This window comes from Macrobrachium rosenbergii, chromosome 40, assembly GCF_040412425.1.
Source record: "Macrobrachium rosenbergii isolate ZJJX-2024 chromosome 40, ASM4041242v1, whole genome shotgun sequence".
Lineage (NCBI taxonomy): Eukaryota > Metazoa > Arthropoda > Malacostraca > Decapoda > Palaemonidae > Macrobrachium > Macrobrachium rosenbergii.
This window is the reverse complement of record NC_089780.1, coordinates 4,859,140-4,875,944: the sequence shown is the minus strand read 5'-3', so window position 1 is coordinate 4,875,944 and position 16,805 is coordinate 4,859,140. Positions and strand designations below refer to the sequence as shown.

The window sequence follows — 16,805 nt, the reverse complement described above, 5'->3', positions numbered from 1 at the left end:
TGTTGAAATATGTGAAAGGTAAAGAATTACCTTATATACAGTGAGCTGTGTATAGCATCTTAGCAAATGGACAAATACTGCACTGCAAAGAAGTATTTTTCTGAAAAATTTAGAGAAATTGTATACATTATCATTTTGGAATCTTCTTGTAGGGGAGCTACAAGGTCTTTATATAGTAAGCATGGAGAAAACCTGGCATGTTGTACACATGCAAGTAAATAATCATCAAATCCGAATTTTTCCTAGATTAAACGGAAATGCGCAACCTCAAAAATTTATGCAATGGGTAAAGGTATTCTCATTCCCAAGAGCCTGAAATGTACCTTCCTTTAGTGTGTATATAAAATTTTTGGAGATGTTAGTAGATGGAAAATGTTATTGACAGAAATGTGGTATTTTTACTCAAAGAAAACTTTTGGGGAAGTTATGGGTTAGGCCCTTCGCACAGCAAGAAAGCTTGAATCATTGTTATTCAAGTCTTGGAATGGGGAACATCTTATATGAAAAGGAAATGAGAGAAGTGAGACCATTTCCCTCATGGTTTATTAAAAATCTTTATGAAAAATAGAGAACATTAAATTCATGAATGGCTGAACAAGATCTTCAGATCCTTGCTAAAATATTTGCAAATTCCTTGTAAAAAAAGTTTAGCTCTTTGATTCTTGTGTGACATTGCAGAGGAGGAGTTTCCTACCCTCATGAGAGTGGATGAAGAAACCTCTTAGTGATTTAGCCTAGATAATGCTTTTTTTGGAGAAAGACTGATAACTGTGACATCATTGCAGTATATGAGAGAGAAAAGGATAAGGTAGACTAAATGTTGTGTCCAGCAGATAATTTGAAGTATGGGAATCAAAATAAAAGGGATCATATTATTTCATGTTTTATCAAGACTGCAGCTTTTTGTGGTGGTAGAAAGCCTACTGCCAGTGAATTTACCCAAATTCATTGGGCAAATATACTCAAGTCTTATCTAACAAACCCACTGAATGGATGTTGCGTTGAGTATCCAAGTGTTTTTTGAACAGTTTATCAGGCACTATCCTGGAACTTCAGTAGCTGTTGATGGAACTGACTTCAGGCAGTTATGATAAAAATGAAGTGAATACAACATACTGAGCGGTTTGGTTCACCATAGGACTTCACATCCATAATCAAGTTAGACATCAGAAGTATTGACCTCAGCCTTTCAGGAATGAATTCTCTGGCTTTTATGAACAAAACTGACAGACATTCAGTTCCATTTCCCATTGGCCAGCATGTGCTCCAGACTTAATCTCATAACTAGAAAGATTGCACACTTAACATTTTATATTGATGACTTACCGAGTAATTAAATAGCTATAAGGTTTCCTACCATGGCAGCCTAAAAATTCAAGGTTAGCGGTAACGATTCAACTAGCAAGTGTAGGTGGTTAACCCCGCCCACTTTTGGGGTGGGGTAAGAAGAGGATCGACATGGCAGAGTGCTTCATTCATTTTTCTGCCGGCATTTGACCAACATTGTTTGTTCCCGCACCCTGCTGTCATCGGTGTTTGGTGATGTACTCGGAATTTTCTGTAACTTTCATGGTTTAATGCTTCACTACTGATTGGATTTGCGTAGTGTTTACTTTTCATTACTTCGTTTGTTACTTAGTTAACCTTTACTTAGCATTATGTCAGACTCGAGTTCTTCCAGTGTTCGCTTTTGTAGCGAGGGATGTAAAACTAGGTTAGTTAAATCGTCACTCGACTCTCATACTAAATGTATCAAATGTAGGGGACAGGGTTGTAACATTGAGAATACATATAATGAATGTCAAGAATGGGATGAGAAAAAGTGGAAAATTTTAGTATTATTTGCTTAGGCTTGAGAGGGAGAAAAAGGAAGGTGGCCGCTAGAGCCGAAATTAGGACTAGTCTTGAATTTGCTAGGCCAGTGGAGGATAGTACTGTCCCTTCATCACCAGTTCTTGCTGTTTCTTCAGTTCTTAGCCCTCTGATTCCTTTACTGCACACTCCTATTCTGGGCTCTCATGCTCCAGAACTGACACTGTTGCCAGTCTCGAATCAAGGTTCAATCAGAAGATTCATTTAGTGTTAGGTACCTCAGTGAAAGTGCTCTTTGAAAAAGTGTCAGCTCATGTGAGAAGTGACAGTGTTGTGCCAATGGAGGAGGTGGTTACTCGTCCCATTGGCGCTCCTAGACGAAGGGCCCTGTCACGCTCCCCTGAACCTGGGAGAAGACATACTGGAGGTTGAAGGGAGGCCAGCAGGGTTTGCCCATGGATAGTCGCCCTCTCAGTCACACCTGTCCCCAGGTGTCAACATTATCCCAGTAGAAAGGTGTTAAAAGTGCATGCTCAACAGCTTTCCTCCAACTCAGAAGACTCCAGCCCCGACAAGAGGTGCAGGTGGGGCTATCCCACCTCCTTTCGCCCTCTCAGGAGGCACTCTAATGGTGCTGACCACTCTCCTCTTCCAGCTAAGAGGCATAGAGAGACCAGTCTCAGCCCCCAACCCTCCTGCAGCTTCGCTGAGCCTCCTGCCTCCTCTTTGGCTCGAACCCAGGTGTCTTTCTGTGACAGCACGGAGTCATTTACCCTGTATGTGGAGCACCTGTCCTTGGCACCCAAGCTCTAGAAAGACCCTCCTTATGCTTCAGCCTTTTGACGGCCCCTCAGGTACAGTACTCACTCGTGTTCTCGCTCCCCTTGGTAAGTGGCTGCACCTTTTTGGGATCAACATCTCCCTGTATTTGGATGACTGGCTCCTTCATTCCCAGTCGAAGGAAAGGTGCATGGAGGACTTAAGGACAGCTCTTCGCCTGACTGAAGAGTTGGGCATTCTCATCAACACAGAGAAGTCTCAACTCTCTCCGACACAGGAGATTCTTTATTTGGGCATGGTACTGAATTCCCAGACTTCTCAAGTTTTCCCATCCCCAAAAGGATCGACTCTTGCCTTTGCACAGTCTGCCAATTTCGCTCTCTCCCTGTCTACTCAGCCAACCAGTGGATGAGTCTCCTGGGCACCTTGGCATCCATCGAGCAGTTCATGAAGTTGGGCAGACTGCACACGAAACCTCTGCAGTTTTTTCTCAAGGCCAGCTTGGACAGGAAGACCCAACCAGACTCTTACGTTTTTCCCATCACACAGGAAATCAAGACAGACCTGCAATGGTGGCTGTGCGAAGGAAGACTTCTTCAGGGAAAATCTCTTCTACCTCTGAACCCCAACCTAGACTTATATGCAGACGCGTTGGACTTAGGTTGGGGAACCCTTCTAAGAGACCAAGAAGTTTCCAGGACGTGGTCCACGGATCGGAGATGCCTCCACATAAATGTCAAGGAGCTGAAGGCCATTCATCTGGGCCTCGAGTCCTTCTCTCCTCAGATCTTTGGCAAGACAGTGATCGTTCATTCCAACAACACAACTGCTCTAACTAACATCCACAAACAAGGAGGCACTCACTCCTTCTCCCTCTACGAGGCCTCCAGAGAACTCTTTCTCTGGACAGACTGGAACCAAGTCACTCTTGACACCCGTTTCATTCAAGGGATACTCAGTGTCTTGGCAGACGAGTTGAGTCGCCGCAACCAGGTACTTCCCACGGAATGGACTCTGGATCCTCTGGTATGCAGCAATCTATGGAAGCTTTGGGGCACTCCACTGATTGACCTGTTTGCGACTTCTAGGAATCATCGACTCCCCATCTTCTGCTCTCCAGCCCTGGACCATCTGGCATGGGCGACGGATACCATGGTCCAGGACTGATTGGGCCTAGATGTCTACACTTTTCCTCCATTCAGCATGATCAGAGAGGTGCTAAATAAGTTTTCCTCTCATCACAACGCCTCGATTACTCTGATGGTCCCTTTCTGGCTGACAAGGAATGGTTCCCAGATCTGCTTCGTCTTCTGGTGGATTTTCCAAGATAGCTCCCTCAAAAACCGTCTTCTCAAATGACCCCACTTCCACAGGTTGGACCAAGGGTTGTTCGCTCTGGCCCTGACAGGCTTCAGACTGCCCAGAACCTCGTCAGAGTGAAGGGGTATTCAAGAGCAGCTGCAGAGGCTATTGCTAGGTGCAGGCACCAGTCTTCTAGCAACCTCTATCACTTTAGTGGACAGTCTTTCGGAGCTGGTGTGCAGGTGACATAATGCCTCTTCTTCTGAGATATCTATAAGTCAGATCATTGACTTCCTGCTCTTCTTGAGGTCATCCAAGAAACTATCGTTTTCTACCATCAAGGGGTAGGCTGTAGGTCCATGTTAAGGTCTGTTTTCAAGCACAGAGGTTTGTACCTCTCTTCCAACCAAGACCTCGGTGATTTCATCAAATCCTTCAGCTCAATAAGACAGAGGAGATCTGAAGGTGTCTCATGGAATCTTGATAGTCTTAAAGTGGCTGTCGGGCTCAGCTTTTGAACCCCTCCGTTCGATCTCTCTAAGGGATCTCTCTAGAAAGACTCTCTTCCTCATCGCCTTAGCCACCGCTAAACGCATCAGTGAAATCCAGGCCATTGACGAGAGTAGGTTTCGCTCAGGGAGATGCAGTATGCTCCTTCTCTCTCGAGTTTCTTGCTAAGAACGGAGACCCTTCCAAGCCCTGGCCCCGTTCCTTCTCCATTAAAGGTTTAGCAGACATCCTTGGACCAGAAGAAGAGGGGAGGCTTCTCTGTCCAGTAAGAGCTCTAAGGTACTATCTTCAGAGGACTGAGAAGATTAGAGGCCCTTCTAGTCATCTGTGGTGCTCCGTTCAGAACCCTTCTCATCTGATGTCCAAAAATGCGATCTCCGATTTTTTGAGGGACCCAATTTCCAAGGCACACTCTCAGATCCAGGAGGACATGCTACCTTCATTTAAGGTCAAAGTTCATGAGGTTCGAGTGGTGGCAACTTATCTTGCCTTCAGACACAACATGTCCCTCTCCTCCATCTTGCAATCTATGTATTGAAGTGCAGGTCAGTGTTCGCATCTTATTATCTCAAAGGAGTGGAAATGGTTTTGGAGAATTGTAGTACATTAGGACCTTTATCCGTGGCTGACATGATGCTCGCCTTGAGCACGGGTGTTGAGTCCAAGGTAAGCCTCGGGGTACATGGTACCTTAAGTACCCACCAGTTCTTTTAGTTGGTTTGGGTGTGGTTTTTTATTATAGTGTAGGTGACAGTCTTGTATGTTTTTATTCTGGTCCTAGGCATAGGGCAAGGGCACCTGTTAATTTTGCTAGACATCAGAGTACCTCCTCCACTGCAAAGTTCCCACTAAAGTAGGAGGCGACCCATGGCTATACCACCAGGCCACTACGGGTTAAGGTGGGCACCGACCGGAGGCAGTACCCACCTGCAGTGGTTCTCTTACCAGGTCAGGAAATGACAAGCATTGTACCAATGCTGGCAACTTTTCTGCTATCAAGTCATTACTTTATTAATGTATCCCACCTCCTGTCCATGTGGATTCAGCTATGTAATTACTTGGTAAGGTACTTATATAAAAATGACATTTTTATAATAAAGTTTTATATATACTTACCCAAGTAATTACTGAATCAGAGCCCTCCCTCCTCCCCTCATATGGACTTCAGGGCAAAAAAACGAATGAAACACTCTGCCACATCAATCCTCTTCTTAGCCTGAAAGTGGGCGGAGTTAACCACTACACTAGCTAGTTGAATCGTTACCGCTAATTTTGAATTTTTAGGCTGCTGTGGTAGGAAATCTTATAGCTATGTAATTACTTGGTGAGTATATATACCACTTTATTTTATAATAAAAATGTCATTTTTATGAGAAGACATCACAAGGTCATACTGTGCCAAAGAAAAATTAATGGTGAATTTCCTAGACAGTGGATTCACTCGTACAGCATAGGCAGTTGTAACTGGAGTGATTTCAGCTCTATACGGGTGAGCTTCGTTGGTAATTTCAACTCTATTTAGGGTATCCTTCCTGCAGTGTTTTCTATGGTTCATTAAGGTTCTTTGTAGCATCCTCCCTCTGCCTAGAGGGTTTGTTGCAATATCCCTTCAGTTTCAGCTGCATTACATTATTTTTCTTTTGATCTCTTTCATAATTTCTAATTCAGCTGGTGAAATTTGGACAAGTCCAGTGAGATTTTAGGAGGAAATAGTTATCAGGGGAACTAATTAATAATAATGATGCAGTGTCCATTTGGTCACCAGCTGGTTTGCTTTTTCTTCTGTGATAATGTCTTTTCTTTTCTTGGCTGTGCACTTACCCATTTATTGAAGTTTTTGGGTTTCAATTTCCTTTCTTTTAAGAATGAATCATATGGGACAGCTCCACTTAAATCATGAAATTGATTTTGTGTCCTTGTTTAAGTGTAACAGTACTTGTGTAGGATAAAAAGAACCCTGAAAAGATTGAAAGTTAAAAATGTATTTGTAGAAATTACAACAAACTAAAACTGGAAAATTCTGTTATCGCCTTCAGAACCTAGGAATTTGTTGTAATTTCTACCAGTACATCTTCAACACCTAACTTTTTAACAGCATGTTCTGATGAAGTATGCAAACTATAATCTGTTTGCAAGAGTATCTTCAAGCAAAAACTGGGTAACAAGGTAGTAAAGGAGTGAACGAAGGAGGAATCCCAACCATTTACATGACTAGGCAGTCATAAGGAGCTATTACTGCTCTACAGCACTTGGACTTGAACTTTGCTTTTGGAGGCTTTCACCATTTGTGACAAATATCCATTTTTTTCTGGTTTGAGTGTGTGCTTTTTGTTTTTTCTGTGTCTGTCTTCTTCATATGAGGAGCCTGAAGACTTTCGGTGTTGTATGAAGGGAAGTTGCGCCCACTAACCCCAACTCTTCTGGTCCCAGCCCTCTTGGGGTTGACGCTGACTGTTTGGTCAGTTCCCCATCAATCTCCCTTTGGTATGGGCTTGACAAGGGCTGCTGAATGTCCTTATTGTCAAGCAATAGGCCCAGTGCACTGACGGTTAGCATCCCACATACACAGTCATCTTAGTGTTGCCAACATACCGACCTCCTCACTTCATTCTCTTCCACCTCCTCACTTCAGTATAACTTTTCCCAGTGGAGACTGACAAAAAGGAGGAAGTAATGCTTAGAAGTCTTCTCCTCATGAGAGGTCCAGCCAAACCAAAAATGCTGCTACTCTCCTTAAGTGATGAGCCAGATGCAAGAATCCCACGTATGCTTGGCAGTCAGCTTCTTGTTGCCATTGGTGGACCTGTCTCCAAAACTTCGTGTGGAGTCCCAGGAGATGTGTTTGCTGGTCTTCTGGTTGCATCTACTGATCCCTGATACAGGTGTTCTTGCCTTTGAATGGAAATCTGTTGCATTGTCTACTGTTTGTTCCACCTAGGTGCTTTTTTCAATCTGGTCCTTAGCTTTATACTGGAAAGATTGATTGAGAAAAAAGTTGGAGTAAGTTAGGGAAAGAGCCTTTGGTCCTTTCCCTCCTCTTCAATATCACCCTCCTCTTCAACCTCTTCACCTTCAGACCTCTTCCTGATCTATGACCAACAAGATGTAGGAAGAAGGCTTTGAAAGTCTTCCCCCCCCCCATGGTAGTTTCTCAGACATCATAGGAGCACCACTAATCCTCATTCTTCCTGATCTAGGACCAACAAGATGTAGGAAGAAGGCTTTGAAAGTCTTCCTCCCCATGGTAGTTTCTCAGACATCAAAGGAGCACCACTAATCCTCATTCTTCCTGATCTAGGACCAACAAGGTGTAGGAAGAAGGTTTTGAAAGTCTTCCCCCCATGGTAGTTTCTCAGACATCGTAGGAGCACCACTAATCTTCATTCCTTGAACAGTAGGCCAGGTGCTAATGGTGAGCATCCCTCCTACAATTATCAAGCACCCCACTGGTGTTTACATATCAATCATGCCATCTATTGGGCTGACCAGAGTGAGGCAAGGAAGGGCCATCAGCTCTCTCCATTTTGTCATCATCTTCTAGCTTGTCTTCCTCCTCCACTTCTTTCTCCCGCTTCTTCCTAATCTCTGGGCCACTGAGAAGGAAAGAAGGCTCAGCTGTCTTCTCAATGGGAGGTCCTGTGGACTTCACATAAACTCCACCCTTCATCATTTTTATGGCACAAGGGGCTAAGTGCAGCAATGATGAGCATACTATGTACATTCATCAACCAACCCATTGGTGCCCTTCCATGCCAGACTTATCTCTGGAGCTCTCTATACAGAATCCCAGGAGCTGCTGAAGGCTCTATGGTTATCATTTTGAGTGACTGGAGAACTTTGGTTTGCTGCTTTTCTGCTACATCTGCCTTTGGCAGGTGTGACCCCTTCTGCTATTGCTGTCCCTGATCCAAGTGTTTCTGTTTCAGAGAGGAATTTTGTTGCAGTGTCAGTTGCTGGTTCTTCTGTGGTTCTTGCCCCAACCTTGTGTAAACAATGTAATAGAGATTGAGCGAGAGAAAAGGTAGGAGTAGGCTAAGGAAGTGTCATCAGCCCTAACTCCTCTTCCTCCTCTTTTTTTGACCTCTTACTCCTCTTCCTTCCACTCCTCACCTGATCCTCCCAGTCTCGTGACTGATGAAGAGGTTGGAAGAAGGCTTTGACGTCTCTCCCGTCAAGAGACTTTTGCATAAGTCATCCTCATTCTCTTCTTATCCCTTGTGATAGTGTCATACAAGGAGTCATTAATTTCATGGAGGACCTGCCTTTACGCCTCATACTTGGCAGGTACACTGTTGAGATTGTGTTCCAGTGTAGGTCCTTAACACCAGGGAAACTCCCATGGTTTAGGATCTATAGTTCCTGTCCCCATCATTAGCAGGAAAGAGACTGGACATTTTTCATCTTTCTTCAGGCAAGATCCTCTTCATTTTCTCCCTCCTAAATTGAGATTCAGGCTATTTATGGTTAATTTGTTTACAAGGATATTTTTACAGTAAAACATTCTCCCAGATTCTTGACCCATTGCAATTGTATTGTAGGGGGCCTTAAGGTATGGCAGCTGAGGAGCAATGTCCCAGTGCTTTGATTTTGTTAGACTTCAAGGCCATGGAAGCCTTGCATTTCAGCTGTTGAGCCAACAAATTGTAGTCAGGCCTTTTTTTTCCTTAGCGTAAGAATTTCATTTTTGTCATCCTATGTCAAAACAGATTAGTAAGGTTCCAAAATTATTTGGATAGTAATGGAAAATTCCACTCATGAGACTTTGAAGAAGAGTGGTTTTGGATGGCATGTCCTTCCATCCATAGAACTTAAATACTGTACCTGACATGGCCAAGCAACGGGAAAGTTTAATGGCAAACCTTGTATATGGTGCTCCATTCAACCTTGACAGGTGGATGATCCTTAAAGCTCTGAAGGTGGGTCTCCCAGGACAGGTGCTATATTAAAGGTAGAAATATTGCTCTTCCCCTTTCAGGGCACACTTGGTTAGAGGAAAGCCATCTTGAACAAATTTTAAATTTTCCAAATTATGAATATGAATCCTCAACCTTTGGCCTGTGTTGTCTTCCAGTCAAGTAATGTTTAATGTTACTAAAAAAACATTAAAACCTTACGAGTTATCAGAAACTAAAAGAAAATTTTAGAAAAGCCCAACCATGACCAATTTTGACTCATTTCAAAGCTAGAGTTGGGTAAGGTCCATAATACTAGGAAGTGGAAACAAAATATCATCACCAAGACTTGAAAATTACCTGTTATAGACAGTCAACAGCTGAAATTACTTGAAACAAAAAACACAGTTGGTTGAAGCAGTCATAAAAAATCAATATGAGAGCTATCTTGCAGTACAATCCATTGGTATCTCAAAAATTCAAGTAATGAAACACGATGCAGTGACTAGTCCCCCGAATTCACAGGAGATACGTACCACAACCCCCCCGCGAATAGTTAACACCCCTCTCTAAAAACACTTACAACTGCCTATTGTGAAAGTTCAGATACCAAATGTATACCTTAAACTAGCATCCTACATCAAATATACCCTAAACTATTGTCCTATTACTGTATTAATCTTTGAAATGATATCATTAATATCATTTCAAAGTCACCTTAAACATTTAAACTTAAAAATATATGTATGTAAGTAAACCCCCCGTATTCGCGTTCTCATGGTTCATGGACTCACCATTCGCCGGTTTCTCTGTGGAACATATCTAGCCATCATTTGCGGAAAATTTGCCCGTTTGCAGTATTTTTCACTGAGAAATATTCACTAATTACTGTATTTTCATATAATTTTCATGAATAAATGCACTTTTTGTGATAAAACTATTAAAATACTCAGGTATAAGCATTTTTACAGGGTTTTTCTTGGTTTAAGCTATCAAAATGGGCAGTTCTAAGTGTTTTTAGAGGGGTTTTAAGCATTCGCGGATTTGACCAATTCGCGGGGGTGTGTGGGACGCATCCCCCGCGAATACGGGGGGTTCACTGTACAGTACTTCTAACCCTTCCAGCCAATAACAGAGAGAGAGAGAGAGAGGTGAACTGAGTTGCTTACATCAGTTAAACAACTAAAAATGTCAATAATACAATATATATGTAAATCTTAATACCAACCACTCTCCCTTTCTATCTATCTATGTATCTATCCATCTCTCACCTTTGGTGAGAGAGAGAGAGAGAGACCACTGAGTGGGCAACATATATATGATCAAGAGTGGCCAACACTTTCTACCCTTGCAGTCAATATGTCAAGATAAGATATTTGACATATTTGACAGGTTAGACTGTCACCCCCCCTCCAAAGCTTTTGGACAAGACTGGGAAAAAGATGAGGGAAAATATTTATTGAACTAAAATCTTACTAATTCACTATATTTTCTTTAATGAATTGATATTTTGCTGTTTTACATTAATAATAATTGAAAATTAGTAAATCATTTTTTTATCATACAAAACAAATAAACGTACATATGCATCCAAAACGGCAGAATGGTCATGAAAAACTCGATAAAAATGCGGGATACATTGTATTCAAGACACCCAAAGGATTATGAGTAAGGGTTTCTTACGATTTTCGACGGCATTTCAGATGACGTCAGACTGATGCTAATCCGACTGGAAGAAATATGCATCCAAAACTGCAGAAAGTCAATATTTGGAGGTATTTTTTATGAACTCAATAAAAATGGAGGATACATTGTATCCAAGACACCCAAGGGATTAAAAGTAAGGTTTTCTTACAGTTCTCGATGGTATTTCAGACGACACCAGTCTGATGCTGATCCGAATGGAAGAATTATGCATCCAAAACAGCAGAATGTCAATATTTGGAGTTTTTTTATGAAAAACTCAATAAAAATGCAGGTTACATTGATTTCAAGACACCCAAAGGATTACAAGTAAGGTTTTCTTATGATTGTTGATGGTATTTCAGAAGACTCAGTCCAACGCATATGACGGAAGAAAATCCACATTCACGGATTTGTTCATAGAGCAGTATTAGCTAATTACAGATTTTTATTTTGTTTTCATGACTAAATTAATTTTTTATAATAAAAAAATGATTTACTAATTTTCAAATATTAATATTAAGGTTACCACAGCAAAGTATCAATAAAATTTTAAATTAAAATCCCATGAATTCACAAAACAACTTACCTATGTAAACACTTCTCTCTTCTCTCTCTCTCTCTCTCTCTCTCTCTCTCTCTCTCTCTCTCTCTCTCTCTCTTGTACTGCATATATCCTTTAATGAAAAATGGATTACTGTACAGTATATCAGCATAAAAATATACTAAAATTCCATCATCCATTGTGTTACATTTTTTATTACTTTGACGTAGGCTCCATGATGACACGACATTGGCTAGAGGGATTAGAAGTAGCCAATAACAGAGCTCGTAGCAACCCCTTCTCTCCATGACGACACGCTATTGGCCGGAAGGACTGACAGTAGCCGATAACAACCCCCTCCTCTCCCTCCCACTCTCCTTAACGACATGCTGTTGGCAGGAAGGGTGGGATTTTAAGCAACCACCAAGCTTGTACCTCACAGGCTTTGCATACATGCATACACTAAAAGGGGGGTGAGCAGTATTTTTCTCTCTCTCTCTCTCTCTCTCTCTCTCTCTCTCTCTCTCTCTCTCTCTCTCTCTCTCTCTCTCTCTCTCTCTCTCTCTCTCTCTCTCTGAGATAACAGAGAGAGAGAGAGAGAGAATGACAGCACAAGAATTTTTTAAAAAGTTTGTGGGAGATGGTGAGGACTAACCACATTTGTATGATAAATAAATGATTTACTTAATAATAAGTACTAATTTTCAAATATACAGTATAATAATATACTGTAATTACAACATTTATGCATTTCTACAGTAAAGTATTTCAATTTTTAAACAGACAAATATCACCCCAAATCTTTTACCCAAAGTCTTGAAGCCATTTGTGGGGGGGTGGGGGGGATGGAACTGTCGAATATGTCAAATTACTTGACATTTCTGACCAAGGGTAGAACCCCGTAGGGGGGCTAGTGCCGTCAGTGCACCTCATGTGGTGCAATGTAGGCATTACTTAAGGGTCCTTGCAGCATCCCTTCTGCTCCTAGCTGCAACTGGTTTCATTCCTTTTACTGTACCTCTGTTCATATTCTCTTCCATCTTACTGTCCACCCTCGCATAACAATTGATTCATAATGCAACTGTGAGTTTTTCCTCCCGTTACACTTTTCAAACTTTTACTGTCAGTTTCTGTTTCAGTAGTGAATGGTCTTAGTTGCCCCAGTGCTTAGCGTGTATGCCCAGAATCTATAAATCAGTCAATCAATCAATCAAGGGTAAAAGATCAATTTTCTCTCTCTCTCTCTCTCTCTCTCTCTCTCTCTCTCTCTCTCTCTTAAGATAAGATATTGCTAATTTGAGTCTCTTTAACCACTGTTTGTGTGTGTGTGTTCATAGTGTTTTAAAAATGTGTAGTGAAGGTAGAAGAACATCTTTGGAAGACAAAAAACAATATAAATTTTTTGTTGTCAGTTGCAGTAAAGAGAAATGGATGAACATTCCTTGAAAGATTAAAGAGATAAACTCTCTCTCTCTCTCTCTCTCTCTCTCTCTCTCTCTCTCTCTCTCTCTCTCTCATTTTGGCTGGAAAGGTTAGAAGTAAGTACATATATATTTTTAAGGGTACTAGTGTTTAAGATGACTTTGAAATTATGCTAATAATATAATTTCAAAGATTAACACAGTAATAAGATAATAATTTATGGTATATTTGATGTAGGATGATACTTTAAGTATGCATTTGGCATTAGAACTTTCAAGATAGGCAGTTATAAGCATTTTTAGAGGGGATTTTTGCATTTCCGAGGTTCTGGAACGTATTTCCACGTAAAAATGGGGGAGCACTGTAGTTCTGTGAAATTCCAAGTCTTTTTCTGGTAGATAAGCAGTGAGGCAAACTCTCTCTCTCTCTCTAAAACAGCAGAATGGTAAAATTTTGGAGGGTTTTTTTATGAAAGACTCGATAAAAATGCAGGTTACATCATTTTCAAGATGTCCAAAAGATACTCAGAGGATTAAAAGTAAGGTTTTCTTACAATTTTCGACAAATATTTCGGGTTACAATGATTTTTGGCTCACGACGTGGCTTCAGAGCGGAACCCCTGTCGTAAACCAGAGACTGCCTTAATCCTATAACAGATAAAACAGGACAAGCAAACAATATGAAGGATAGCAAATATTAGAATATCAGACTAAGAAAATAGTCCAAAACTAATGCAGTATAGCATTAAAGACCCAAACTCATATGATGTGCTATTACAAATGGAAGTTGAAGAAGTTAATCAAAACAATACAAGAATTAGAAGATGCCATGCAACGTGAGGAAGGAGTGGGGGTCCACCTTTTAAATAAGGACACTAAGATAATTCATAGGCTGCACAATGAGAGCAGTTTGCTAGTGTAGGAATGTTAGCTTTGGCAGCTAGGTAATCCTGGAGTGACCAGACTGAGCATGATATTTTATCTGTAATGCAGTTCCCATAGAGGAAAGTGGATTTCCTCTCCAGTGAGCCCTCATCCTTGGCCAGGAATGGTGGGGCATGGGACAGTAACAAGTGGCAGCCAGGCATTAGGTTCACAAAGCACTGTCCACGTCTAAGAAAGCTGAGTTTGCTGATCTGGGTTCCTAATGTCAAGGCTTTCAAAAAGACTGCCTTTAAAAGCACTGTATATGGGTTGTGTTTGCTAGGGACCATCAAATTGATGAGACAGTGAATTAGAAGAGGGAACTAAAGTATTGAAGTATATGCCAAACCCATAGAGCAAGGGCTCTGACAACACAGCCTTGTACATCATAATTGTGGCCGTGGATAGATGCTTGTCCTTAAACAGGTTGATCAAAACATTGAGAATGGTTTAATCTGTAATTTCAAGCAGGCTCCCTGTGTGGAGGTAAGCCAGCCACACCCTTCATACTGACTGGATAGGACAAATGATGACAATGAGATATATTTCCTTGCCCATTGTTATAGTAGAACGAGCCATGACTCTCGGGCTAATCTGGGCCACTAGGTAAGGGGTCATGCAGAAGTTTAGCTGTTCGATAAAAACATTTAAAATCTGAGACACTGGAGGAAAGAAATAGATTACCACCCATTTATTCCAGTCCTGTAGGAATGCTTATCTTGCTATTGGCTGAGTGTCCAGGTTTTGAGAGATACATTGAAGTTGATGGTACTCCCTTGTAGCAAAAAAAACCACTTTTGATGTGAAATCAGGTTGCAATCACTTGGAAGGAGGGTTTGTCCTACTTCCATTTGGTCGAAGCCACCCTCTGTCTTAACACTGAATCTACTGTCACACTGAGCAATCCCATGAGGTGGATTGCTGACAAGTGTGATGCCTTGCTTGAGCTATCCATTTGATAGCATAACTGCACCGAGAGGAGCGCAGCAGGCACCAAGCCTCTTGATGCACATCATTGCTATCATGTTGTTTATGACCAAGAAGAATGGGTCATTTTGGAGGCTTATTTTTCTGAAGACAGACAAGTGGCCATCAATTCCAGGAAGTTGTTGTGATGACCCTGTAAAATAGACGACCATCTCCCAGCTACTTGACTATCCTCCCAATGGCCTCCCTAGCTTGTTAAGGAATTGTCCATGTGTATAACTACTTGAACAGCCAGGGGGAGTCAGAATGACCTGTTTAACAAGAGCACCCTTTCAGTTCCACAGATGGAGTATGCTTTCCCACGTGGAGATGATTGCAAAGTCTTTCCCAGGCATGCAAGAGCCAGACTGTTCACATTCTTGAGTCACAGTTTTAGGATTGGGTCCACCTCATACACAAAATGAAAAGGCCCAGGATCTGTTCCAGGAACCCTCACAGATCTTTCTCATTCTAACCAGACTTTGGCTGGGTGGAGACAACTGGCCAAGGAGTGTATCCCAACAAAGGCCCAGCTACACAAAATGCATGTTAGGCAAGAAGAAGGACTTGACCCCTGTTGATCTGGAAACTTATTGACTGGAACCTGTTGATCACCACTCATAGGTTTTGTAAGCATTTCTCTGGAGGTCCCCCAGACTAACAAATTGTCTAGTTGGGTCACCAGTTGGACTCCCACTTGTCTGAGCTCTCAGACAACTGTCTTTGCAAATTTTTTTTGAGCTGAAGGGCATGACCCAGAATCTGTATATATCTTGGCCTAATGTGAAGGGAACAGTGATAGTGATGTGCAGGTATACATGTGTCTTTCAGACTGATAGAGACTGTCCAAGTCCCATACAGAATGAACAAATGTACTCAGGCAACAGTTGTCATCTGGAACTTGCAGCAGACTGTGTGCTTGTTCAGCTTTGATAGGTCGAGGATCACCCTCTATTTGAAGACAATGCAGAGAAGTGCCTGATGATGAATAAACACATCTTTGTCTATGGCTCCCTTTAAGAGAGTATTTTGCTCATAGTTCTTCAAGGAGGGCTGCAGTTGTTGGTAAAACCCTTTGAGGAGTGGGGCAGATGTGACAATTGCCACCCTGCCGTGTGAGAGATGATGCTGTGCCCCCAAAGGAAGGCTTCCACTGCATGGTGCTGTGAAAGACTAACCCCAACCTGCAAAGTCCTTTTGGGCGACACCTCTTCCCTTAACCTTAATGAGCATTCTAGGAGTTGTTTTTCCTTTCCCTTGATAGATGAGCCTCTGTCCACCATAAAAGGGACACAGTTGTTGTTAATGCACCCTCTTATGTTGCTGCAAAGACCTTATAGGGACAAATAGAGGCTTGCATGACTTCAGGTTGAAGTTGGGTTTCTGTTGTTTAGAAGTGAAACTTGGGAGCATTGCTCTTCAGGTCTGAACTTACCCAGCAGGGTAGGATAGCACTGTTCTGGTGATGGGTTTACAAATTCATTACCAGACTCCTCAAATAGATCATGGCAGAAGGGGGAGGAATATAACAGCAAGGTGACATCTGGGAGAAATATGTTTAAACCCCCAATGCTTCCCTTTGGGCCCTGAAGCACCATTCCATAAAATCATGAAGCACTCCGCATAGGGAACACTTACAGAGTTCCCATGTAGTCACTTCCAGGATGGTGGTAGAGATTAGAATGGAGAGTAGGTGGAGCCTCAGATAGAACTCAGAGGGGGATGCCCTGTCTGAAATTTTACTCGCAGGGACACTGAACTGCTAAATAGCCACAGCCAGTGAGAACTTTTTCCGTTCAAAAGGAAGGACAAGTGTTGCCCATCCTTTGTGGAGTTATCAGGCACTGAGATGGCTAAAGTGAATGGCTTTATTCCTGCCACTGAAAAATACTTCCCAGTAACTGCAAGTTAGGAGATTCTTCTTTCACATAATTCAGTTTTAAAGGCAAAAAGGTCAGAAAGCTGGGACCA

The 16,805-nt window shown here is 41.9% G+C and overlaps 1 protein-coding gene across 2 annotated transcripts in view; it reads right to left on the bottom strand.

Moving 5' to 3' along the window:
* The window catches only part of LOC136826062 (crustacean hyperglycemic hormone-like), a 67,171-nt gene that overhangs the window by 24,515 nt on the left and 25,851 nt on the right, over positions 1 to 16,805 (bottom strand). The window lies entirely within an intron of this gene.